We start from the raw sequence: 27,947 nt of genomic DNA, 5'->3' as shown, positions 1-27,947 counted from the left end.
GTGTGTGTGTGTGTGTGTGTGTGTGTGTCCCTTTAAATCTTACACCACTTCCTTTGGTCTGAGTAGAAAATAGGCCAGGCACGGTCAGTTCCCTTTAAGTGCCAAGAGGTGAGACATAGTCTGTGTGTATCACCATGTGAGGGTGGTGGGGTTGGAGATGGTGGGTAAGTTAGGTGGTGTTATGGGCTGAATTATGTACCTCAAAATTCATATGTTGAAGTCTTAACCGCTAGTGTCTCAGAATGTGACTATATTTGGAAATAAGGTCTTTAAAGCAGGCATTAAATTAAAATGAGGAGACCATGACTGGTGTCTTTACAAGAAGAAATCAGAGCACAGACACACACAGAGGAAAGATGATGTGAAGACACAAGGAGAAAATGACCATCAGGCTGGGGGCCTCAGAAGAAACTAACCCCGCCAACATCTTGATCTCAGACTTCCAGCCTTCAGAATTGTAAGGAAATCAGTTTCTGTTGTTTAAGCCAGCCAGTCGGCGGTACTTCGTTATCGCCGCCGTAGGAACCTAATTCAGGTGGAAAGTGGGTAAAACAAGGTGGACTTTTGAAATGAATTACATACATTTTTGGTAAGCTAGTCAAGTTAAAGATCTCATTAATTTTACCGTCCCTGGTAATTTATGTGCCTGGAAATAGATTTCCTATTCTTGAATTGTTGTGATTCTCCATGTTATAATGAAGCAGCTTTTGTAGCCAAAATGGACTGAGTGTACTAAGTGGTTGGAAGTTCCAGTGAATCACCTCTGAAGAATGGGCCATGGAGGACTAAGGAGCAGAGCTATCCTTCTAAGGCTGCTGCTGAAAGACAGGACGCCACTCCCCTTTGAATAGAGGAGAAGAAAACCATTGCTCTCATGCGACAAACATTGTACTGTGAGTTTTACATAATGGTGTCCTTTGATTTTTGCCACAACCTTACAATGTATTAGCCCTATTTTATAGTTAAGAAAATGGGGCATCTGTGCAGTCAGTTGATTAAGTGTCAAACTCTTGATTTCGGCTCAGGTCATGATCTCAGGGTTGTGAGACTGAGCTCCATGTTGGGCCCTGCTCTCACTGGGGAGTCTGCTTGAGATTCTCTCTCTCCCCCTCTACCTTTGCCTCTCTCCTTTCTCTCTTTCTCTAAAATAAATAAATAAATCTTTAAAAAAAGAAAGAAAACAAGACATGGTAATTATAAGAATTTGTGACCCAAATAGATCTGCCTGTATCCAAACTCCATGTTGTTTTTATGACACCATGATGCCTCTGATTTCTTTTTTTGAAACATTACTGCTTGGTCCCTATGATGGCTAATTTTATATGCCAACTTGGCTTGGTTATAGCACCTACTTGTTTAGTCAAACAAGAAATTATTTGCCTGGTTGTTTAGCCAGTCTAGAAGTTGCTGTGAAAGGCATTTTAGATATGATTATCATTTATAATCAATAGACTGAGTGAAACAAAGATTACCCTCTAATTGGATGGGCTTCATTCAATCAGTTGAAAGCCTTAGAGCAAAGATTGAGGTTTCCCTAAGAAGGATACATTCTGCCTTAAGACTGCAGTATCAACTTTTACCTGAATTTCCAGCTTGCTGGCCTGCCTATAGATTTTGGACTTGCCAGCACCCACAATTGTGTCAGCCAGTTCCTTAAATCTCATTCTTTCTACATACGTTCTATTGGTTTTGTTTCTCAGGAGAACCCTGGCTAGTTGAGTCTTTAAACTTGAGTCTTCAGCCTGGAAAGTGGGAAGTCTCTCCAGTGCATCAGAGTAAGTTACTTGATGCTACCAAACAAGATCTGAATCTCGCTGGGTTGACACAATAAAAATTTTATTTCCTGCATATCATGATCCAACAGAGTATTGGCAGGTTGGTCTTCTCCATGGTAATTAGGGAACTGGGCTTCTACCCAGTGGTTCTGCCAACTTCCAGGGTTTCTGATGTCCACCCCCAATCCTCTGCATCTGGCTGGGAGAGTAGGGAATTGAGTGTGTTAGAGGTCAGGCCTGCATGTGGGACACACTTTCTCCCATATTCCACTGCTCAGAACTCCAGCATATGCCTGCCCCTAGCTGCAAGGGCATGGAGTGTAGAGTCTTCTTGGAAGAGTCCAGAAAGGAGAGGAGAAACACATGTATTGGAGAGCCCTGGCTTTCTCTGTCACACTCTTACAACTGTCACCATGGCTTATCATGTCAACATGGTAAGGGGGAGTGGTAGGTAAAAAATGGGCAGCGTAAATGGTGGGTATTTTTGAATGGGAACACAGAAGGTTTCTATATGTCTATTTTTAAAGTTAATCCATGGATCTTAATTTTAATGTATGGATACACAATTCCAATAAGAATAATTATAGGATTCTTGCCCTGGAAATTACCAAAATTGTCTCAAAAACTCATTTGGAAAAATGATGGAGCAAACAACCAGAGACAGGTTTGAGCAAGAAGAGCAGTTAAGGTGGGGATTCTGTTCCCACTAGATATTAGACAAGAATATAAAATCATACCTTGCAACTGAGATACTGTATAACACCAACTGGTAATGGCCAGTGCTGGTGACCTTCTAGAAAAATGAATAAGCTCAGACAGAGTCAGTGGTACTATCATTTGATACAATTCTTTCAGAAAGCAGTGTGAGATCTCTTTTTACATATATGTATCAGGAGCCATAGAAACATTCCTACTCCTTGACCCAGAAATATTGACCCTAGGACTATTTCAAGGAATGGATTCAACTTAAAAGGAAAGCTATTTGTAAGGATATATTCATTGCATTATTAGTCTTAATAGGAAAAAAATTGGTGTTAAGTTTGCAAATACCTAGTAATTATCTTTAATGAGAGTCCTCCTCTTTTTATAAATACCCAATGTCTCACCAGCCACTGGTAGGGTAAGAATTGAAAAATAGAATTTTGCTTTAAATTGGCGAGGAAAAGCTGGGGCAGAGCATGGCTGTAATTGAATATCTGCTCACCACTGTGGAATCAGATCATCTTTGTAGATCTAACCATGTTTCTTTCTCTCTTCCTAGTCTTGAAGCACACTGTGGTCATTATTAAGGCAATTTTCCTAACTCTGAAAAGCCTCAATCTTGCTTGCCTTTGGAGATTCTCTTGGGGGAACAGAAAAAAGGAAAGATTAAAATAAAACCCAGCCTCACTAATGTTTGCTGCTGGCAAACGAAGAGCGCCCCAGCAAGGAGACCAGGTGAGGGTTTGATAAATTTACGCCCTGATTTGTGTATGTGCATGAGACTCTGTCAGGGAAAGGATAGTCTGGCTTCTTCTTGTAAGTCACGGACATCTTTGTTGGTTTACCCTTTTGTCCTAAGGTGTGTGAGGTGGAATGCTTGGGCCCTTTTGCCGGGGGGAGTAAGACTCTGGGCCCCATTCTATCCTCCTCATTCTTGACTGAGCAGAAGCTACTGTGCGGATGTTAGTGGGGGAGGATTCCGAGTGCGTTGGACACCTCTTCGCCTGCAGGATGTCATGGTAGTAATTTCCCTGGGTGGTACTAGTTGAGCGAAAAGGGGCAGAAGGTAGGGAGGGACAGCCCACCTGTTGTCTGTCTTTGTCTTGCTGATGAATGTGAGCCTTCCCTAGAGGCATCTGTCTTTTCTTCAGCCCTCTCCTGAGCCACTGCAAGAAGACAAACCCCTCATCGCTCCTAGGTCCTATGAGGAGTCCAGCCAGTAGCCTGGCTATCTAATCTTTTTTTTTCCAAAGGTCTCTGTGTAGAAGACACAAGTGGGAACAGATTTACCAAGAGAAATGGCAATAGAGACAGAAATCATAACAGCAAACAATAATTATAGGATTGCCAAAGACACAGTAACAACTCTTTCCCAATGCCTCCCACTGTCCTGGCCAGAATTCCCGATTCCTGGGCCCTGAGGCCTGTGCTCATGGCTACTGCGGTCCCTGCAACTAAGTGCCAGGCCCGCTCCCTGGTGGTTCCAAGGGCCCTGCCTGAAGTCCTGGGCTTGCACCCCCATGGTGGCGGTGGGAGCTTTAAATAAACACAGCTTAGGGAAAGAGGGAGGGGAATAAGAAGCCTGTGTTCTCCTACGGCACACAACAAGGCTCCTTGTGGCACTAGCACAGGGAGCTCCCCTTCCAGCTGTCCCAAACATTTTCTCTTCCAAGAAAGCACTTTACAAATGATACCTCGGACAACAGGAACAGTTTTGAGTCACCGACCACATAGCAAGCTAGAGGTTTGGGAAAGTCTCTCAGTGCTGGGTCAAGGCAGGCAGCAACTTGGAGGCTGGAACACAGTGTTCTTGTGGTCTCCAGGTGTGATCCAGATGCTGGCTTTCCTCCTCTTAGGAGAGTACTAGTGTGGGCAATGGGTCCTGGCTGCTCAGCCAGCCGGGGATCAGTGTGGATTTCTTAGCTTTGCAGGTCAGCTGGACATTCTTTGTTCTCTCTCATCCTCTCTCCCATTCTTGACATCTCTCTCTTTCTCCTTCCATCTTATTTTCATTAGTTGAGTATTTATTACATACAGAATATTGTGCTGGGCATTTAGGAGGCTGCAAAGAAGTAAAAAGGCATGCTTTCACTCTCTAAGCAGCTGAGAGCCTGGTTTTGGAGACTGTAACCTGAGCTGGGAGTAGAGTACTTGGTTCCAAAACTTCTCTGTCCTAGATCACTGATATGACCTTAGGCAAGTCGCTGACCACTTTTTGTTGTTGTTGCTGAATTCAGTTTCCCCATCTGTAAAATAAGGGGTCATACACGATTATCCCACCCTTTTCTAAACTCTGTTGCGTTTTTATGGTGAGTGGGTGAATGTCAAATAAGTCATTTGTTCACTTGGTGAAGGAAAGTGGTATTGCAGAGTTCTTAGAGAAGGCTTCATGGAAGAGATGGGACCTGAGTCCCAAAGGATGCATAGGGAATACTAGCAAGGAGAAAGCAACCTACAAATCCAAGAGACTAGAGGCATTTGGAGAGGAAGAAACGATGAGGAAGTTCTGAGCTAGGATGGAGGCGGGAGGAATTGAAAAGAAAGGGCAGATGAGACAGATATGAAAAATAGATCTTGGATATAGGAAAATGAGAGCGGAAAACCACCAAGTGGTTTCTTAATTTTAAACACAAACAATTTCCATGAAGGTGGTATCATTGAGGAACCAGAAGACAATAAATGGAATTCATCTAATGGGAGGGATGGCTCAGTTAGGTTTTAGATCTGTTGAATTGGAGATGGGACTAGGACATCCATTGGAAATGTCCAGGGTGCAGTCAGCAGTGTGTAAACAACCCTTAGTAAAAGGTCCTGAGTGACCTTTTGCTTGGTTAGAGGGAGTTGCTTGGTTAGAGGTTTGTGCTGAAGTGATGAGCCTGGACGAGAGCTCTGACAAGATGTGAGAAAAGGAATTGCAGCGGGTGAAGGGATGAGATGTGGGGACTCCTCGCCATTCAAAGAGGAGCCAGCAAAGGCGACAGGGGAACATTCAGAGCCAGAAGGGGAGCTAGGACAGTGAGGGGGGAGCTGGTTTCCAGTCAGGTGGGGAAATCTGTAGTAGCTACCAAAACATGAAGGACACCTGAGAAAATGCTGCTGGGATGGCAAACGGATGGCCACTGTAGAGCTTTCCTGATTTTGTTATTGGTTCTTCCCTTCTATGGAAATATCAGATGGGACATTTAGGGAAGTTTGATGGAATTAGTTTCTCTAAGGGTCTTTTGGCTTGTTCATTTATTTTTAAGAGAAAACCTGGAGGAAATTGAGTTGGAGTGTAAGAAATCCTTATTTAAAAATATTATTGCTAGATTTATAGTCAATTTGGTATAGTGACGACTTCATTCCTTAAACAGTAATTTCTAAGCTGAGATTGAAATGTGTAAAGTATCTTAACTTTTTGGGAGAAGGCATATCACAGTATGATCCTTCTCCCCAGGAAGATACACAAAATAAACTATGGTTCTTCTCCCCAGAAAAATAAGCAAAAAATTAACATACAAATTTATGTGCAATTTCTCTAAAGCCCCTATGGGGCCATGTACTCTACTCAACTGAAGAGTGTCCATATATGGTCCCCCTCCTGACACTGTAACTTGTCTGTGCCCATTTTTCTTATTTGTAAAATAAAGACAGCCCTTTGTACAATGAAGATTAAATGAGCAAACACAAGTGCTCAGAATAAAACATAACACATGGCAAGCGCTCGCTGATTGTTATCTCTTATGGTCATGATTGTTATGTTATTGGATGAAATTTCCTCAACTACGTGACTGTTCTCTGGACAAAGCTACAGTCATTTAGTCGAGGAAATTTCATCTACTTACTCACTCACCCATTCACTCATTCACTTAGTCATTCATTCATTCACTTACTCATTCACTCATTCATTCACTCCCTCATGAATTCATTCATTCACTCACTCTTCATTCACTCACTGACTTATTCACTCATTCATTCACTAATTCATCACTTATTTACTCACTCATTCACTTACTCATTTCTTTTCTTACTTTCTATTAATTTATTCTAGGGTCTAGGGAATAAAAGAAGACTAAAACTGCAAACCTCATCATCAAGAAGCTCTCAACCTTGTGACACATAAACAGACACATTTCCCCTGCCAAAGTTTCAGAGTTGAGGTTTCAAATAAGAAAAGGGCAAAGAAATAAGCTTGGAGCAAACACATTGTTTCTATTGATAAAATTTTAGAAGATGAGTATAATGTATTTGGAGTGTAATGTGTTTGGAATCCACTAATTAGGAGTCGACGAGGGTGGAATTAAATTTTTGTGAGACAGAAGAGTAGCATCACTTTCTGCCAGTCTTAAAAATGGGGTTGATTTAAAAAAGCAATAATGCAAAGAACCAAGGGGACTGTCCATTAGGTGCTCCAATAAGACTCTGGTTATACTTCAACAGTAGTGTCCTGAAGATTATTGTCATCATCTGCCTACATTAGACTGTGAGCCACCAGAAGGGAGTCTCTCTCATTCATTTTCGTGCCTAATACTGACTAATTGGATATATGATGATGTTTAAAAGGGAAAAGAACTTTCCCATTCCTTCTTTAAGCCATTTTAACAGAATGCATTTACGTAGAACTTATTAAGGCAAAATTACCAGTGATTGTCTGTTCATTAAGATGTCTACCTGGCAAACACCTTGTTAATCTATGATTCGTATTGTTCTAGAAAGTATTAAGATAACTTAAAACATATTGAATAATTCAGAAGTTTCACCAGCTCTGAATGACCTTACCAATTAGATTAAATTAGCGTAATGTGCATATTTACTTTTTTAGAAAAGCTTTTATCTTAGAGAGGAAGTAGGGAAAAGTCTAAGAATTCACTTACCTTTGGTGTCTTTAGGGTTAAAAAGGGGCTTCATTAAACTTCTTTTTTTTTAAATTAAAATTTCTTTGAAATAGTTTTCTGTACCACTTGAGTCCCATTATGTATTTTTTACATTAGGGCTGAACAAGCTTCTGAATATAAAATCAAACTGGGATTTGCTCTTGAACAGAATGAAGGGAAAAACAGATGTTTTTTTCATGACCATATCTGAGTTTATTAGGAAAATGTACTTTGAGTTAAAACATTTTTAGTAAGAACTAAAGACAAGGTGCCCCATTTTATTGAATAAGGTAGAATGTGGGACAAAACCCAGTCTTCTTGGTCTGACTTTTAAGGACACCCAGTGTCCAAGTTCAACTCACTTTTCTAGTCTATCTTTCTCTGTCTCCCTAAGCATACCCTCTGTTCTACCCAGACACATCTACTTACCTTTCCCCAAACTCATGTGCTTCCCAGCCTCTTACCCCTACCCCTCACAGCCCACTGAATTCCTCCCCCAGTGCCAGGATTTAACATTCGGAAAAAATCCTACCATCCTCTGGGAAGTATTCTCCTCTCTCTCTAGGTCCCATGTGGAAATGATTCCTCCACCCATACTTCTTTTTAAATTAATAGTTATTGAGTGATTACTCCAGGCCATTCACTGTGCTAAGAATTTTATAGGCATTATCATAAAAAACCTATGAGGTAGGTAATGTTATCAACCCCATTTTACAGTTAGAGAAACGAGTTTTGAATGGCTATTTAATTTTTTCAAGATCATTATAGCAAGGAAATGGCAGAGCCAAGATGTGAACCCATTTCCATGTGATTCCAGAACCTGATTTCTCACCCATCATATTATTCTGTTTCCCCTGACCCTCTCATAGCACACTTTTATTTCACAACTCTGTTACTGAAATAGACTTCCTTTAACTAAAAATATATTTTCATATTTTTCATGTTTATACTGCACATTTCTCTGATTTTCAATTGGACCATGGAGCTCTTTGAGAGCAAAGATCATGTCTTCTTAGTCTTCCCCTTTGGTTTCTAGCACCATGTCTTTTGCATAATTAGTAAGTGCTTCCTGAAGAAGTAAAAGTAAAATAGATCGAGTAGAACTAAATGGATTTCCCAAATCTTGAAGGTCAGAATTAGCTCCCAGTGTAGGCTATCTGCTCTCACAGAGTGTTATAGACTGAATTTTTGTGTCATATATTGAAGCCCTAACCCCCAATGTGATGCCAATTGGAGATGGGGCCTTTGAGAAGTACTTAGGGTTAGATGAGGTCATGAGGGTGGAACCCTTATGATGGGATTAGTGGCCTTATAAGAAGAGGAAGATGGAGGGGAGAGAGATATCTTTCTCATTACCATGTGAGGACACGGTGAGAAGGCCATCTGCAAGCCAGGAAGAGATCTCTCATTAGGAACCAATTGGAGGGCACCTTGATATTGGACTTCTAGCCTCCAGAACTGTGAAAATGAATGTCTGTTGTTTAACCCCCGCCCCCCCGCCCCTGCAGTCTATGGTGTTTTGTGATAGCAGCCCAAGCAGACTAAGGTACAAAAGTATATTAGAAATGAGAGGTCCTTTAAAAATGTGCGGAGTGTCGGGATGAAAGGAGAACACCAAAGGGGCACTTAGAGAGAGAGAGGCTTGCGGAAGCCTCACTGAATGTATGCCTAGCTCCTACAAAGTAGGTTTTCTCTGAGAGCAGTCCAAGCGTGGTGTTGCATCCAGAAAAAAAATAACAAATTTGGTATCTGATGTTGACAAACAATGAAAATCTTTACTTCAGTCTCCAATAATCAGAAAGGGAATCACAGTGCATTCTCTCCTCCCCACGTAGTTCTTTCAGAGTCCTCCTGATAGAGTGTGGCTGCCTTTCTAAACTTCCTGGTACGGGCTCACACATGGCCTCTGGTTCTTCTTGGTTCTGTCCCTTCTGTCTGTCCTCAGGTGGCACCTGATACCGCTGGCCTTGTGCATAAACACAACATCTCTCTTGGAAGGCAAGCATGTGTTGGAGGTGGGGGATGTGGTCATAGTTGTAGCAGAGTGAGATTATTCTAGAAATTCTGGTGAAAGCAGTTGGGGAAGATTTGGGACGCAGCTTGGCTTTCGGGTACTCTAAGGAGTTCAAGAATGCATGAGCACTTTACACTGGCTTTGAAAAAGGGTATGTGAGCCACATAATGGTCTGTGTGATATGCTGGGATGGCAAGGATGACAAGGGACAGGAAAATCATTTCCGGCTTCTTAACATTACTGTGCAAGTACCCAAAGCTATCCAGTGCTTAGTAGGCACTTTTCCTGGTTTACCTGCACCATTTCCTTTGATTCCTTCAATAAACTTAAGGAAGACAGAAGCACCACAGGGGAAGAAGTTGAGGCAGAGAAAGGATAAATTATGCATTCAAGGTTAAAGACAATAAATGGCAGAACCAGGAATGGAGCCCAAACAGATTTTTTTCTAGAATGTGTGCTTTTAATCACTCTTGTCTATAGCTTCAGGTGGAGTGGTCCTGCTTCACGATCCATACTCTTCTCTCTGGTGAAGGTCCGAAGGAGAGGATATGTCAGTCACTGCAGGTTCACTATTTTCTAGGAGGAGCTCTTTTGGAAGCCCTAATTTTTGAGTCACAACAAATATACATTTGGTACTTTCTTGACTTCCAGATGCATTAGGAGGTAGACTAATTATTTTGACTGAGAGAGCAGCACAAGGGAAGGTGGCAAGGCAAACATGAAAAAGGGATCCTAACATCAGACCCTGTGAACCTAGGATGGGTGAGGGTAGAGTAAGTTACGTACCACCCCTTGATCTCAGTGGCTCAATGGAGTATGCTCTATTTCTCACACGACCTGTGCAGTGTGGGCCAGCAGGGTGCTCTGTAGTCACTCAGGATTTCAGAATGACAGCTCCTTCTTGAGAAATACCCACAAGGTTGCTGTAATAGGTGAAGACAAAGGGGTAAAGAGTGTCCACTTGAAAATGACTGGCATCACTTCTGTTAACATTTCACTGGACAAAGCAAGTCATGTGGCCAAGCCTCATTCCAAGGAGGGTGGAGAAGTGGAATCACACCATCTTTCTGGAAGGAGAAGAACCAGGAAGAGTTGATGAACAGCATCCAAACTAACCCCATGCCCAGAGCGCCTCAAGCGGAGTGTAGATCCTGATTCAGTCCTGGGAAGGGACATGCTGAGCAGAATGCAGTTTGCAGACTCAAGGAAGAGACACAAGTGGAACCTCCACATTCTTTTCCCCTCAACAGTTGCTCACTCCAGTGCGAGAAGACAGAAAAATGCACTGAGATGCCCAGAGAAAACATCATCATTTAAAATTATTATCATAAAAAAAGTGTTTCCTATCATCTGCTTATGTGAACCAAGAGCAATTTTGTGGCTGCATGGTATCACGGAGAGCGAGCTCTGTCTAGGCTTGGTAAGAACGAGCTTTATGGCCATTTTCATCTCCAGAATTGTCTACATGCAAGAACTCTTGTTCATAATCCACAGTTCATAAAATTTTATCAAGTGCCAACATTAAACCCTAATTTACTTGTTTCCCTTTAAGTATCATTTTATGTTTCTTTTTTTTTCTCTTCAAAGTTGAGTTAAGAATCCTCTTCAGGCTGATAAGAAAGCTTTATTTTCCAATTTGATTAATGAGTGCTTTTTCAATTATGTTTCTTTGGAGTTGGAAACAAAGTTACTTTAGATACTTTCCGATGCTTCCTCACTTGTCATAAAAGTTTGGAGGTTACAGATTTGAATTCATCTTCCCTTCCTTTCTCTTCTCCTCCCTGTCCTTTGTCCCCTTGTCTCCTTGCCTCCCCTCACCTGCCCCTTCTCTCCGTCTCTCCGTCCCGCCCTCCCTTCCATTCCTATTTTTCTATGCAATTGTCATTTTACCAGCTCCACACCTACCTTCTATCTGATCAAACCTACTCATCCCTAAGGTCAGTGCCTAACATTGTTCCCTTGGGGAAACCCTCCTTGTCCTTCAATGCCAGTTTGTCCTTGGAATGAATATTTATAGTGTCAAGTACTTCCTCTTCAGAGCGCTAATGAAAATGTATTTGTGGAGTTGTTTGTTTAATCTCTCTCCCCCAATAAAAGTGCAAGCTCTCTGAAAGCAGGCATCAGGATTCTCACATTGATTACTAAGGCTGGAAGTTCTAACACAGCCCCTGAGCCATGCCGGGTTCTCAGTAGCTATTGGGCTATCTCCTGAGTCAGCAATGTTATTACTTTCCCCCATCCTTATATTTGGGTGGCCTGATGGCTTTTTGGGGGTTGAGAGGTGCAGGCCAACTCAGAAGCGATTGAACTGACCGTGGAGAACCCCTGTAAAAATGAGAACAATGAGACCCGTAGGAACAAACATACCTGCTCAGCACCAACCTGCTTTCTCTAAGTGCTGAGATTTTGTGGATCATGGTCAAGTGACAGTTTAGAACAAGACAAACGTGTTGCTTCGAAACTCTGCAGTTTAAAAGTGCTATTGAAGGAATAGTACATGGGGGGAAAAGAGGGAGAAAACTCCCTTTTTTTCTACCGGTTACGTAAGGTCCTTTTCTGCCTGCCAACATGTCTGATATGATGGACTGAAAGCACCATTTTCTTGGTAAAACAAACACAGACTTCTCTTTAAAAACACCTTTTGATACTTTATGAGTAGGGCTGGTATATGTAACCGATCAAGACCCACATATGGCTTATTATGACATTTAGCTGATTAAAATAGTCTAGACATAAACTTGAGATTTCAGAAATGTTTAAGTTAAGTAAGAAATACATTTTAATGTACAGTAGATGTGTACTTAGTCCTGGGCCACCTGTATCCCTACAGGAATTGCAGAGCAGGAAGTACTTTTGACTCAAGAAGTGTGTCTGAAAATTAAGGTTGTAAATTAACAACAGCTTGTCTATTAGATTATTTCAGCCATAAAGGACTCAGTATGTTTCAAAATGCTCATGATTTTCAATACATTTCTGTGGCTCGATTTAATAAAGAGTGATGCTGGGAATGGCTTTGGCTTGAAGGTCTGCAAAAGCACATTTTTAGAAAATCCCAGAGAATAAATAGTAGCTGCTAGTTAGGCTGTGGTAAAACACACCTGTGGCTAATGGAAAAGGAAAAGTTGGAGCCGCCCCTTGGCACCGGCGTCTGGGCCCACACCAGGGGAGTGCTGTGGCTTACTGGTCTGTGCCCAGCCTCCGCCCCAGGGCCAGGAGCGCCAGGCTTCGCCTCCTGCCTCCGAGGCTGTGGGTCCAGCCACCGCTCGCTCTGGTTTTGTTTTCTGGGTCTGTAACTGATGAATAATGAGGCCTCATTAGCACGCGAGGTGGCTGCAAGGATTAATTGGCTAATGTTTGGGGAGAAGCACCTTGAAGTGGACCATCTTATGACTCATGGTAGGGCGATGCTGAGGTTTGGTTTAGGTTGTGATTTCGATGCGTTTTTCTGTCATCGTGATCCCTCTGGGCATGGAGGAGGTGGGCGCAGTCAGGGAAAGACATGGGGGTACATCAGGGGGCATGCTTCGTTAGCTCTCTGAGAGAGAGAGAGCTTGAGGAAGAAAAAAGATGGGAAGAGAGAGGAGGAGGAGTGAAGGAGGGAGAGAAGGGAAAGGAAGTGAAGAGAGAGAGAGTGGACACTTCTGAGGTCTCCGAGGGCCTAGTTCCCAGGTGGTCTCTGAGTGTTTGGAATTGACTGGGATGAGACCGGGGGAGAGCACAACCTGGTGTTTTTGCCTTTTCTCCTGCAGCCAAACTATTGACCTGGCAGGAAGACATGGAGCACATGGTGACCTGAAGCCCATTCACTGTACTTGCTTTGCCAAGATTTTAATTCTGTCTGTATATGTGCACTCTGTTAACCTTTTCCTTTCTGAGCGTTCAGGACACAGGCCTGGCGGCCAAGAGAATGGAGTCCTTCTCCAGGTTTGTGATTTACAGTGTGACCCTAAGTGGGGTACTTGGTTCCCTGGTTTCCTCATTTGAAAAATGAGGAGGATTAGATGAGCCAAGATGTATCAGTTAGCTTTTGCTGCATGACAAACCACCCCAAAGCTTTAGGGCTTACAACGGCAAACATTTATTTAGCTCACAGTTCGGTGGGTTGGCATTTGGGATTGAACTCCTCGGGGTGGTTTTGATGGTTGGGGCGGGGCTTTGCTGACCTCAGCTGGGCTTGCTCATGTGTCTGCGGTCAGCTGGTAGGGCAGCTGGGGCCAACTGGTTTATGACGGCCACGCTTGGACGATGGGATGACTGGAGCCTTTCTTCACGAGCTCACGCATCCTCCAGCGGGCCAGCCCAGGCTGACTCATGTGGTGGTCAAAGGTTCTAAAAGAGTGGAAACGGCAAGGTCTTTGGAGGCAGAGGGATGAAACTGGCAGGATCAATTCACACACCCACTCAGATCGGAGGGTGGAGAAATACACTATGCTTCTTAATGGGAGCAGCAGCAGAATGTTGTGGCCAGTATTTTCTTTAAACTGCTATACCGAGGTGCCTTTCAGCCCCCAATAAACAATGAGCAGAAGTCAGGACTAGTAGAATAGAATCTATGTTTTTGGAGTTCAGGTTTAAGAATCTGAGGTTATGAGTCCTGGCTGGCTGTTTTGAATTCATTATGTGACTTTCAATAAGTTTTTCAACCTTTTTGTTGATTTTAAATTGCTATACTAGGCTCCTTTTGCTTATATATTACTAAGAAAACAATCCATGAAGAATTTTAGAGAGAAATTCAGGTATCCACAAGGCCCGGTGAATAAGGGGCATTCGGTAAATAATATTGAACACAAAAATCAATACACGTATTAATACATACTTAGGTCCTTTAAACTTTTTGTTGCAATACAAACTTTTACTCATGGCAGAAATTTAGAAAAGAGGTATAAAGAGAGGAAAATAGAAGTCCTATTTTCTCCATCATCAGAGGTAATAATGTATAAAATTATTTATTTTTTGGTGTAGTTCCTTCAGGAATTTGTTCAGTCTGTATATGGTCTACTGCAAACAAATGTAAGATTATACTGTCATACTGTTTTTATAATCTGCTCTTTCACTTTGATAAATACACTATCCCACCTCACTTTTAGTGATTGCATGGTCTCTAGTGCACACATGGGCCACAGTTGACTCAACCCATCCCCCAGTGCTAGGCACTTAAATATTTTCTTGCTTTTAAAAATTATTTTAGAAAACATCATAGAAACATTTTACCTAAGTTCTTTGAATATATCTGTGACATATTAAGGAATATGTTTGGTCTTCATCCCTGGTTCCTGGCATAGGGCTCCTAAAACCCATGCAATTTCCTGAGTATCAGAGTATCTTTCACCATTCATAAGGAGCCCCATGGGGGCACACCTGAGTTTAGGCTAATTAAGTGACATGGGGTGGGGATCCTACATAGCTTCATAATGGGGCTGTTCACCAGAAAGTCCAAGTAATCAGAAGGTTGGAACTTTCAGCTCTGCCCATCAACCCCCGGAAATGGTAAGGGGGGAGAGTCCTTTTGAGAGGACTACAGATTTTCTTTTTTTTATTATTATTATGTTCAGTGAGCCACTGTGTAGTACATCATTAGTTTTTGATGTAGTGTTCAGTTATTCATTAGTTGCGGATAACACCTAGTGCTCATCACAACATGTGCCCTCCTTAATGCCCAGCACCCTGTTATCCTGTCTCCCCATCCCCTCTGAAACCCCCAGTTTATTTCCCTGGGGTCCACAGTCTCTCATGGTTCATATGGTTTCACTCATATGTGGAACATAAGCAATAGCACAGAGGAGCATAGGGGAAGGGAGGGAAATCCGAAGGGGGAGAAATCAGAGAGGGAGATGAACCATGAGAGACTATGGACCCCGGGACTACAGATTAAACTCTATAAAACTCTTAAACAAAGATATTTGATGAACATCTTGGTTCGTGAGGGCATCCATGTGCCAGGAGGGTAGTACACCCTAGTTCCTAGGAATAGAGACTTTTGTGCCCCAGACCCTTTGGGACCTTGCCCCTATGTACCTTTTCATCTGGCTGTTCATCTGTATCCTTTATTATATCTTTTGTATTATAAACTGGTAATCCATTAAGTAAACTGTTTTTCCTGAGTTGTGTGAGCTGCTTTGGCAAATTAATTGAATCAGCGGAGTAAGTTGTGGGAACCTCTGATTTACAGCCAGTTGGTCAGAAACACAGGTAAAAACCTGGACTCTTGATTGGCATCTGAAGTGGGGGGTGGAGACAGTCTTGTGGGACTGAGCCCTTAACCTGTGAGGGCTGATGCTAACTCCAGGCAGATAGTGTTAGAATTCAGTTCAATTTGTAGGATATCTAGTCAGTATCTGCTGAGAATTGGACAATCGCTTGGTGGTATTGGAAAACACATTTCTAGAAGTGGTGTTGCTACGTCAAAGGCATATTTTAAAGACATCATTGATTCTTAAAAACTCAAGCAAAGTTCAACTATTTGCTCCCACATTACCGATAAGAATGCCTACATTCTTTGGTCTACCATTTTCACCACAAATTTGTAAATGGTTTTGAATCCTTCTGTGATGACTCTATATCTCATTGGAGGTTATACAACTCTCAAGATAAACAAACTGCAGAAATGGGAGGAATCTCAAAGGTCATTAAGTCTAACCCCATAGGCAAAGCTCAAATGCTAGCACCTTCTCTCTGTATTCAATTAAAGGTATTGGGTTTAAAGAAACATAACAGACGTAACGTTAAGGTGTATCTGACAAACATCAGCCCCACTTAGAGCTCTTGAGCGTAACAGAGTTTCTGTTCTTTCTAGGACAAGGGAAGGGGGCGGGGAGAACAGACCTCCAAATGACCCTGGTTTCTAAAAAAGAGCAGAACAACTCCTATAACTCAGTTGTTCATGTCCCTCAGCGTAGCACATTAAAACAATTAGCAGAATCTCTGCTCAGTGATGGGCTTTTGAGAAAACTACAGATGTAAAGCTAGAGCATTCTTCTATCAGAAGACAAATGATGAAAAATAAATGAAACACATCTAGAACAAGCATAAGAAATAGAATAATTCCCCTGGAATTTACTTGCCATTCTTTACAAATTTAGAAGCTAGAACAATTAGCCCTTCTTAATCCCCTCCAATGTTCAGAGTTCCAATCCTTATCTTTTGGCTAGCATGCTGTTCAAGATCAGAAAGTGGATTTATAAAAACAAGACAAAACATAGAGCCATCTCTCAGTCCTACTCTTCCTCTGGATCCTGCTCCTTCTTCCAAAGGGAAGATAGATTCCAAACTGGTAGGAGCACCTGCTCAAACTTCACAAATATATGAGATTGCCAGTTTCCTGACAAGTCTAAGTGACATGTTCACATTGACATTTGTTCATTCCCCCCAATAATCAGAGCATTTTGATGGGGCCAAACCTGTCAGTCCGACTCCTTCTTCCCTTACGCTGAGTTCCTTTCTAGAAGGCTCTTGTTCAGTATACCTTCCTGATAGGTCCACCTCACTAGACACACTGAAGTAGATCGGAATTGTGCTGAGCAGACATGGCTTTGGCTGAACATTGCAATGCTCAGTTTTTGAAAAAGACAACATTTACCAAATTTCTGATGATTTGGCTTTACTCCCATTTTTTCTCAAAATTCCCAGTATCATTCACTCAAGGGTTCTCTTGGTTTCCTCATGAAATTCATCAGAGCATGGAGACTTGAGTCACTCAGGACAGTGATTTGTTTGTTAATAATCTCCCCCTCCCCTTTTTAAACAGAGAAGATAAAAGCAACACCATAACCATGGAGTTTCATGTTTCTTACTGTCCCATGACACTGTCTCTCCTCTTGGGCAGGTTTGAGCCTTCATTGCTTCTCTATCGTCCTTGAATGTGATGGAAAAAAACCCTTTTTTATTTTCCTGAACATTTGTTTCTAGGTTTAGTTCATTCTGACTATGTTCTCTGGCAGTGTTATTATAACATCATTAATCACAACAACAACAGTAATAGCAGCACAATAATGACATTTCTTTGTTCTCAGGGCCCTTACAGCTTATGTACATGGATCTGTCAAAGTTGGCAGAAATGTCTTCCAGGACTTCAACATAGTTCGAAGACACAGGAAAGAAACTCAGCCATACTGTGGTGGAAAACTCCCTGAAATAAGGGGCACTTTTACTAGTAAAGAATGGCAGGCAAATACCTTGTTTTAAGGGGGAAATTTAGAGAATGCACATGTGCTTTCGAAATGCTTCCCCTCATGGCCTCGTTCAAGCATCCTTTCCTTTGGATAGTGTTCCCTGGTGCTGGAGTCTGGTGCTTTTTCTCTTCTCTGACCTCTCAAAGCACTTTGTTGCATCTCTGACATGGTAACAACCCCCCTCTACTGTGTTTCAAGTTTTTTTTTTCTTCCCAACATGCCTTAGAAACTTTGCTACGTTGTCAGTTCTTCGGCTCATCCATCTTTCTGTCTGTAGTTCTAACACAGTGTCTGGCACACAATAGGCACTGACTCAATGCTCGATTGAAGGAGCAGAACTGGGAAGGAAAGACTACTTGCAAGGACAAATTATTCAGAGGGAAGCTCTCCAGAATACAAATAGGAGACAAGCACTAGAACCAAAGAAATGAGAAGGAAGCTAGAAGGAGCTTAAGTCTTGAAAATCTCAAGTTTACACATTCTCAGTTGTTTTGTAATCAGTTCAGTTTGATTTAATCTAATGTCACGTGTTAAACATCATTCGTGATCTGGCACTGTGTGGGGATGCTGTGTTGGTCTCAGCCTATCAATAGTGATTCCATTGGCTGGGAGCACCTTGGGGGCACTCACCTGGCTGGTATTAGTTGTGACAAGCCCCGTAGACATTTTCCCCAATGTCTGGAGACAATGTTGTGGCTGGATCAGCCTTTATGATTCTTATTATATGATTGTAGGACACACCTCAGCAACAACCTTCAGGGAACTTTGAAGAACAAGATTTATTACTCACATGTTCTGGAGGGTACATGGCATGCCCAAGGGCCACACGGCAAGGTCATGAGTAGAGAGAAAACCTGTAGACCTAGGGCTCTGCCTTTATTAGTGTCTGAGTGTGGCATGTCTAGGGTTTAGCAGGTTCATTCTTTTTTTTTTTTTTTTAAGATTTTATTTATTTATTTGAGAGAGGGCGGGGGGAGAGGGAGAGCAAGTGAGGGAAGGGTCAGAGGGAGAGGGAGAAGCAGATTCCCTACTGAGCAGGGAGCCTGACACAGGACTTCATCTCAGGACCCCAAGATCATGCCTGAGCCGAAGGCAAACACTTAACCAAATGAGCCACCCATGTGTCCCCTAGCAGGTTCATTCTTTATTGGATAATTTAAAGGAGTGAGAAAGGAGAAGCCAGGTCACTCAAACGGTCAGTTATCCAGGTTTCGCCAGGGTGTTCTAAAAGGGGAATTCATGGATGGCGGTGGCCTGCTTCTTGTACCTATTTGATTTGCCGGTAGCTGTGTCATATGGCTGGCAGTAAGCTTCTTTAAGATGGGTAGCTTTGAAATGGACGCCTCAGCAATCAAAAAGCTTAAGTCAGGCACTTACACTACAGGGGGATATTTAAAAAAAGTAAATTCTGCATCTGTCCTCATAGAACCCAGTAGAGTGGACAAGTGTGTGACAAATAATTATAGGACACCATAATTAGCTCTACACAAGCTATTCAAGGCTTGGAGGTAGTACAGAGGATAGCATGACTGCAATGGAGGGAGTGGAGGGTCTGGAAAGTTCCAGACACATCTCCTTGGGTTTTCTGGAAGTTTTCCAGGTGGACAAGGGAATATAGGTTGTGTGGTGTGCGGAAAACTTGTTCCAGGCAGAGTTAACAGAGTAAAGAAATGCATTAAATCATAAATTAGCATGGAGTGTTTGGGAAAATACAAATAGTTGTTGGAACACAGAGTACAAATCGGAGAATATCAAAAGATGAGGGTTAGGAGGAAGGGAGGGGCAAAAAGGAGAAGTTTGACAAAGAGTTTCCAATTTGTGCTTTTTCTAAGCAGGAATTTAACTTCTACAAGCTGATCGAATCTACTATCTTTACCCCATATTGTGCTATCAGAAAATATCCAAAAATCAATTTGTGTATCTTTTTCCAAGATAAAAATTCCCTGAGAGTAGGAACTTCATGTGTTGCCCACTGCCATGTGAATTATCATCTTTTTTAGTGGCCTTTTTGATGCAGAATCATCTTTGACTTTCTTTGTGAAGGACTGAACTTTATATGAATTCCATAGACAAAAGTGGTGATTGAGACAAAGGAAAAATTTGGTGTTAAAATAGAATGTACACTGTTGGTGGGAATATAAAATGGTGCAGTCACTTTGGAAAAATAGTATGGAGGTTCCTCAAAAATTAAAAAAAAGATATAACTACCAGGTGATCTAGCAGTCCTGGAATTGGAATCAGGATCTCAAAACAATATCTGCCTTTCCATGTTCACTGCAGCATTATTCACAATAGCTAAGAAGTGAGTAAAACCCAAATGTCCATCAATAGATGACTAGATAAAGAAAATGTGGTAAATTCATACAGTGGAGTATTATTCAGTCGTAAAAAAAAAAGAAGGAAACCTTGTCATAACCAACAACATGGATTAACATGGAGGACATTATGCTAAGTGAAATAAGCCAGTCACAGAAGGACAAATACAGCATGGTCCCACTTATATGAAGTATCTGAAATAACCAAACTCATAGAAGCCCGGAGTAGGTTGGTGGTTACCAGAAGTTGAGGGGAGAAAACAACAGGGAGTGGTTCAATGGGTATAACGTGTCAGTTTTGCCAGTTGAGTAAGTTCTGGAGATCTGTGCAACATCGTGCCTATGGTAAATGATACTGTGCAGTGCACTGACAAATTTGTTACGCGAGTAGATCTCAAGTTAACGGTTTCTTACCACACGTACAAAAAAGAAAGAACAGAACAGAAAAAAGAAAGAGAAAGAAAGAAAGAAAAGAAGAAAAAAAGAAAAGAAGGAAGGAAGGGAGGGTGGGTGGGTGGATATGGGCTCTACAGACAGGCATAACCAGTTTAAATCCTGCCTTTGTCAAATATTAGATAGCCAATCTAGGGTAGGTGTTTATTCTGAGTCTCAGCTTTCTTGTTTGAAACAGAGGGGATAAGAGTATCTGGGGATAACAGGGTCTGTGTGGCAGTGCTCGATGGCAGGTTGAAACGGGAAAACACATACGAGCACATTTGGTGCTATGTGCTAATGTATATGATATGTTAGGAAATGCTAGTTTTCTTTGAAAATGCTTTGTTCTGTACTGTAATTGCCAACCTTCTGAAGCATTTTTTTAAAAGTACTTGGGCTGCTAAGAAGTTCCCAGTTCTTAGAAGTCTCTGCATTTTTGTAGTTTTAAGTCAAAGAGATAATTCAAGACATTTGTTACTGGATTAGGTGTCTTAGAGAGAAAACTAGAAAGTAACCTGGCAGAGGAGTTTGTTTGCTTTCTCATCCATCCGTCCATCCATCCATCCATCCATCCAATAGGGAGATACACACACACACACACACACACACACACTTCTTTTTCTCTTTTTTCTTTACTGGAAGTTTCTTCTTCGTGTTAGATGAGATTTTTGAAAGGCTGAGGAAAAGACTTTAGGAAAGAGGACGAGCTAGAGGACTCTGGAAGGGCCACAGAGCTGACCCCGTGCAGTGGGAGAGGAAGGGTTTCTGACAACAGCTGTGATGAGGCTTGTCCTGACTTCCCACTCTCTGGTTTTAAAACCCTGGGCAAGTCACTTAAACTCTCTGAGCCTCAGTTTCCTCATACCTCTGAAACTGGGTGACAAAGCTACCTGTAGTGTTGTGGGGAGGACTGAATTGATGTGTAGATGAGGTCCCAGGAGAGAGCTGGACACAAGGTAGACGTTCAACGAATGGTATGTGTTCGTCTGAATGTCTGTCTGTCTTCCTATCTATCTAACTAACTGCTATGAGATTTGAATACAAATTTAAGTTTAGCCTCTTTAGACAATTATTTATCACCAAAAAATCCTAAGTGCCAGCAGGAGATTGGTGGCAGTATTTGCTATGAAGATGGCCATCTAATTTCTCCAGAATATGCTTATACTAGTTTCAGCATCATTCTTGAAAGGAAAGCAACAAAAATTCAAAATTTCTCATAGTTCTCAAAAGCCCCTGAAAATACATTCTACAGCCTATGAAGAGTCAGTGGTTTGTACATGAGAACATTGAACTGAATTATTTAAAATTCCTCTTTTAGTCCTAAAATGCTACTTTTTCCCCTCAAAAGGCAGAGGTTCTGTGGAAGCCAGAAACAGAACAAAGTTAGTAGGGAAAGAGTGTTGTAAGGATGTGCGTTCACTGTCATATTTGTTATCTTGTTTAACTCTTATGACAATCCTCTGAGAGAGGTATTAGTATTTTTGTATCTTAAAAACAGAGAAAATGGGATTTATACTGACTAAATGACTTGCCTTAGGCCACAGGATTTTCACAGAGGTGTACGACTGATCTATCTATAATTGCACTGTTACATCTGGGAAAGAAAATTACATTTTGATCATTCATTCATACGTTCAAGCAGCAAGCATTTACTGAGTATCTACCGTTGACAAGGCACTGAGAAATCTCCAGGGGATGCTACTGACCTGATACTCCAATTTGTAGAATGTAAAGTGAATGGAGGGTTTTGGAATTGTGTGAGGTAGTATCCCCACACTATGCATTTTGCCTTTATGAAATAAAAAAGACAGGATTGATTTATCATGAAAGGTGAGAGATGAAGAATCTATGAAGGCAGGTAACAATATATTTTGCCCAGTGGTGCCAAATCTCATCTGTAAAAGTCCTGGCTGCACGATGCTGTTCTTTACGTTGGAGAGGCCCATGCGTTTGTCTTCTGGGCACCCGTGTGTAGAGAACAGCACTCCATTGTGTTGGGGAAGAGCTTCCACCTCCCCTAACCCCAGCGTGTCTGAATGAGATGAAGCTGGCATATTCTTCTTGGACTCCATGTACCTGGCCACAGAAATTGTTCTAGAGAAGACAGGGGGCCCAACCACAGTATCTCAACCCCACTTCCTGCCACAGGGATTAGCAGGGGTGGCTGTGCAATCCAAGCCCAACCAGAGTCATTCTCTGGGATTCTTTCAGCTCAGAACTCAGAGAATAAGGCCCTTTTCTCTCTCAGGACAAAACAGGAAGATGTGAGCCAGAAGCTACTGGTGGCCCTGGTTCCTGCCTCCTGAGCAAGCCAGACTGAAGGAACAAAGTCAGCAAGCAGAGACGAGTAGAAAGCTGAAGTTAAGAAAATCCTGACAGCTTGAGGCTTAGAGGCACCCGGAGAAGGCCCTGTTCCCACCTTCCTAAGCTTCACGTCTGGGGGCCGCTCACCATCCTCCAGAAACTCCCTTCTTCAAAAGCTGGTTTGAGTTTGAGTTTGGTCCAAAAGAATCTGGACCCAGTATAATGCTTGGAAACTGGGGAGCAGTGAAGCGAGGGTGTTTGGGAAGCCTCATTGCCCTCTGCTTGCAGGTCTGAATGGAGGAGAGCGAGACAGAGGGAGGAGAGCAAGGCTTGTTCCCCCCGCCCACTTCCTTGCCGTAGGTGCCTGATAAGAACTACAGATGTGAGGCAGGGCTCACGCCGCGCTCTTTGAGGCGTGGTGGGAACGGGGGTAATTAAAGACTCAAGGAGAAATAAAGAGCGTAGCAGTTCAGCCACTGCGCCTTTCACCTCTGGTTCCTTCTTTTCAGGTTTCTCTAATATCAAGCGCTCCCTTATAATAATATATCAGTTTACACATTCAGCACTTCCTGTGTGCCAGCCACTGCTCCAAGTTTTTTCTGAGCCCACTGAGGCCAGGATTATATTTATTTTATTTTATTTTATTTTTTTAAAGATTTTATTTATTCACAAGAGAGAGGGAGAGAAAGAGAACAAGCAGGTGAGGGGCAGAGGGAGAGGGAGGAGCAGGCTCCCCATAGAGTGGGGTGCCCAACCTGGGGTTCCATCCCAGGGCCTTGAGATCACCCCAGCCCCAGCAAAAGTACCCGAGGTAGGGGCGGTGAGTGATTGTGATAGCAAATGCTGTGCTCTTAGACAGCAGACCACTCTAGTCATGAAGACAATAATAACTTACAGAAGTTTTAGGGAAGGAAGAATGAAGAAGAAGCTGGGTTTTCTCCATCTTTCAGGTTTCTTCTTTTTTTTTTTCTGCTTTTTAAAGATTTTATTTATTAGAGAGAGAGAGCACAAACAGGGCAAGCAGCAGAAGGAGAGGGAGAAGCAGGCTCCCCGCTCAGCAGGGAGCCCGACACAGGGCTCCATCCCAGGACCCCAGGACACGGGGCTCGATTCCAGGACCAAGGACACGGGGCTCGATTCCAGGCCCCCAGGATCATGACCCGAACTGAAGGCAGATATTTAACCGACAGAACCACCCAGGTGCCCCTTTTAGGTTTCTTCTTGAAACTGTAAGAAATGTTCATAACTTCATAACAATTCCCCTTTCCCCACCCTGCCCTCCAGCCTCCCTTCTCTCCTTGGCGAATGTTCCCCTACAAAGGATGTCCCATGTAAAAAGTAGCATTGTTCTACGTACCGCCTTCCCGGGGTTCCATTAGTGGGGGCCTGCCAGTTATGGGGCCTTCAGTGGGTAATTTCTGTGTATGGCCTTCTGTTAATTTGCACTTTGGGATCAGAAAATAAGTTAAAAATGTGCCCTTAAAAACACGTTAGAGAATTAACTGCTGGTTTGAGATGTCATCCGCCAAGTTAGGGCCCCAAACACATTTTATACCTGAGTTAAGCGTCTGAAAACGGAGTCCATAATTGAAGCACTGAGCTGACGTTGTCTCTGATGCTACACGGGCACGGCTCCCTGAGCAAGACAAACTCACAACGCGCAGAGAGAGCCAGGGGCAGGGGACTAGTGGAAAATTTGAAGAAACATTCCTTCAGGCACATCTGTCCACGCCCTCAGCTGCATGAAGTAGTTGTAAGGAGCAGTTTCCTTTTTTTTCCCCCCCCTTTCCCTTTGAGCCTGTACTTCTTTTAAAATCTTAATCTGAAAATTATACTCTTCAAAATAAAATTCAGAAATCTGAATCACCAAATCACCAAAACAGCAACACAGAGCTGTGATTGATGAGGGACCCGGAGGCCTATGGTTCGGTTGCAAAATTTAATTCTGGGACTTTATTTTTGTTGTTGCTGCTTTTTTTTTTTATAACTGTGTTTTTACTTCTTTTTCTTTCTTGTAGCTTTCCCCCCTCAAAAGTAAATTACACCTTAGACTTTTGAAATAGCTTCAAAGCAAAAGCCTGCATTTTTAAAAATAACCCCACCTTCTCTGAAGGTGGGGTGTTGGAGTTTATTTCAGGTTTTGCAGTAGGACGCACCTCCAGGCCACAGCGAGGGACGATGGCCAACTGCCTTGGCAAGTTTATTCCCCCCCCCTTTTGTCCTTTCACAGATGTCCACTAGGACCCCAGACCCCCCTTCCCCCTCCCTGCCAAAAGAACATGTGTTTCTGTTATTGAGAAGGGTGGCCTGCCGGCCAGCCAGAGCGTGGTGTCCCCTCCTCTGCGTATTTGCACCAGCCTTAGTATTTTTACTCTCAATGGAGGTTTCTATGACAGACACTTGCCTCCCTCCCTGGGACTGCTTAACAGGTTGGTCGACTCCCCCTTGCTCCCTGCCCTGAAGTCCTCCCCTCCTTGCTTTCCTGGTGCCCACTGGAATGTGTTTCATGAGCCAGGCCAGCAGAAGCGCCGGCCGGCACCTCCAGCCTGGCAGCCGGCCAGAGGGGCTGAAGCAGCAACAGACACTAGGTTTCTTGTCAGCCACTGTACGCTGAGGGAAGGACAGCAGCCACCAGCCTCCCCACGAGACTGGCCACACAAACAAACAACGCCAAAGACAAATGCAAACGAACGAAACCATGCACACTCTGAGAGACACAAAGCAAATCTCAAGAATGCTATTTTCTGGGGCTCTCACCAGCCGTGCGCCTGGTGTCCCAGAGAGCTGATGGGGCGGCTGGGTGGTTTGGAGATTCCTGTGGTCTGAACACACACCCTCCTCATCACCAAGATGTGCCTGGAAAAAAGTGGTCATGGTACAGGCCTCTGATTTATTTCCTGATAAAATAACCTTGACTCTCCGAGGCTGTACTTCCCATCCCAGCCTTAGAGAACCGGTCTTTATTCCTGTCCACCAAAGCCTTCTGCAAATTAGGTCATTCTGTCTGTGGTCCTGGAGTCCCAGCTCCCGCCCACCCAGCCAGCGCTACAGTGATTCCCCGGGCTCTGCCAAATGTCGACGTGGAGGACGGTCACAGGCAAATTATAGAATTTCTTTAAGTGGAAGGAATTACTTGACATTTGGAGCCAGTAACGAAACCCTGTTTGGCACTGGAAAATGATAGATTCTGATACGGCGTCTCCCTCCTGCCCAGCGCCCCACCCATTCTCTTTCCTGCTACGCAACATTTCACATCTAATTGGAAGTCTGTCCCAAATTATCTTGAAGCCTCAAAAGATGGCTTGAGTTGCCTGGACCTCATGGTGCATTCCTGATCTCTCTGTCATGTCAACACTCTCCTTTAAATTAGTGCTACTTACTATCTCATTTTAGGCATATTCCACATCTCACAGAGGGGTGGAGCTCGAAATCCTGCTTGGGCAATGAGAACATGAATAATCTTTTTCCTTCGTTGTGTCCATTTTCACCAAATTTAAGAATCTTGAGAGTTGCTATCAGGCAAGCCACATGTCAAAAACTCCAGCACATTGCTGGTACATAAGCAGTGCTTAAAAATGCCAGTTTCTGTTTCCCTTCCCTATTGCTTATGCTATTGTCTATCAGTTATTGGGGAGGAGGGGTGCTATTTATAACCTCTTCTGACCTTCTAGGGAGGGTGGATCTTGGTGCTGGAGGCTCTTTGCTGAGTGTTTGTGTCCTATGGTGTGTACCATACTGGTAAAGCCACATTGCTCTAGAAGGGAGGAAAGATATCTAGGTATGCGGTGGTGGAGGTTCTGGGACCAGAAAAGACATCTGTGGTGTGGTATAGCACAGAGACTTGGGAGAGGCGGCATGTGGAGTGTATGAGGCTGTGGGCTTTGGGGTGCATGCTGTAAACTTTTCCACCCCACCTTGCTCCCCACCCCTCCCCAGGAATTCCGCCATATAATTTGTGTAATGCACGCACGTTCTTGGTATGAGTGGGTTATGTGGCGGGCTATGAAGTCCTGTGTATTTGTGCATCAGGATGAAGTCAGGGTCAGCCTCCGCTGAAGTGATTTCTTCCTATCTGCTGTCTCTTCCCTGGCTGTCTCTGCCACCTCGGTCCCAGTTCAACTCCGTCTCTCACCCCCTCTCGCTTTCTCTTTGCAGATTTAGTGGTTCTGGGTCATTAAGCTGTGTGTTCTTTGTGCCACACGCCTTCCAAAGAGAATATAAAGTAGGGTCCCATGGAATGTGAACTCGTGTCTCGTGGACAACTGCAATTGTATTTCTTAACTGGAGGGTGGATAATTGAGAAGAAAGAAGCGGCTGGAAAGAAATGCAGTAAGAGTTTCATTTGTTTCTTTTAAATTCTTTTGGAAGGGAATTATCTATTGGAGAAGATGGTCAAGGAAACAGTGATGGGGTGATTTGTACTATAATGGAGTTATTCTTAGGAAGAGGTCAAAGCCCAGAAAAGTATTACTACATTGGAGAAGAAGAAGGTACAGACTTCAAACAAGTGGGAGGAAGGGCAACTGAATCTCTACTCTGTGGTGGCCCCATTGTGTGTCCCTGGCTCTATCTTGTACTCCCCGTATCCCAGAGAAACCCCCTCCAACCCAGCCGAGTGAGGTTTTGGCTTCCATAAGATCTCCCCTATGGCTTTGGATGGTACCAGACAGAACCTGCTGTGGTACCTGGAAGCATGGAGGAAGGGAGCCCAGAGGAGGGAGGAGACAAAAGAGGACCTTTGTGGCTTATAATTTTGTCTCAGGCATTGTTAACTAATATTAGTCCTAAGCTCACTGGCCTTGCCACTGATAACCTCTGGGAGCTGTTTTTGGAGTGGGGCCAGGAAGGAATGAGAGTCAGGCCAGCATTGGGAATCTGCGGTCAAAATCCAAGGTCTCTTTTTAAGATTTTATGTATGTATGTATGTATGTATTTATTTTGAGAGAGAGAGAGCATGAGCGGGGAGGGGCAGAGGGAGGAGAGAATCTCAAGCAGACTCTGTGCTGAGCATGGAGCCCAACATGGGGCTCGATCTCTTGAGCCTGAGATCATGACCTGAGCCAAAACCAAGAGTCAGATACTTAACTGACTAAGCCACCCATGCACCCCTCCAAAGTCTTTTTTTAAATAGCTGTCTGATCTTGGGTCAGGACTTAAACTCTCAGAGCTTTAGCTTCATGTCATGTATTTTTTCAGAGAACAGTTTCCATGACATATTTCATGTAAAAGTGTCTGTTTCATAAATGAACATAATTTGTGCCACAGTAATATTGCACATTTTAACTATGTTGGTATGAAAGGGACTATATGATAACAAATCACTATTATAACTTTGTTACCAAAGATATCAGTAAATAATTTTCAGAGCTTATTATTAAAGC

At 43.1% G+C, this 27,947-nt stretch overlaps 1 long non-coding RNA gene across 2 annotated transcripts; it reads left to right on the top strand.

Moving 5' to 3' along the window:
* Positions 1-408: 408 nt before the first annotated feature.
* LOC103661572 lies at positions 409-27,527 on the top strand. 2 transcript variants are annotated; one of them, XR_005833796.1, is made up of 4 exons: positions 409-893; positions 1,701-1,775; positions 3,037-3,212; positions 26,722-27,527. It is a non-coding gene; the product is annotated as an uncharacterized LOC103661572 (long non-coding RNA). The 2 variants fall into 2 exon arrangements; XR_568179.2 differs by lacking the exon at positions 26,722-27,527 and adding an exon at positions 6,508-6,591.
* The last annotated feature ends 420 nt before the right edge of the window (positions 27,528-27,947 follow it).

Source organism: Ursus maritimus, unplaced genomic scaffold (assembly GCF_017311325.1).
Source record: "Ursus maritimus isolate PB19 unplaced genomic scaffold, ASM1731132v1 scaffold_9, whole genome shotgun sequence".
NCBI classification, from domain to species: Eukaryota; Metazoa; Chordata; class Mammalia; order Carnivora; family Ursidae; genus Ursus; species Ursus maritimus.
Note: the sequence above shows the minus strand (reverse complement) of the source record. Positions and strands in the feature narration are given on the sequence as shown.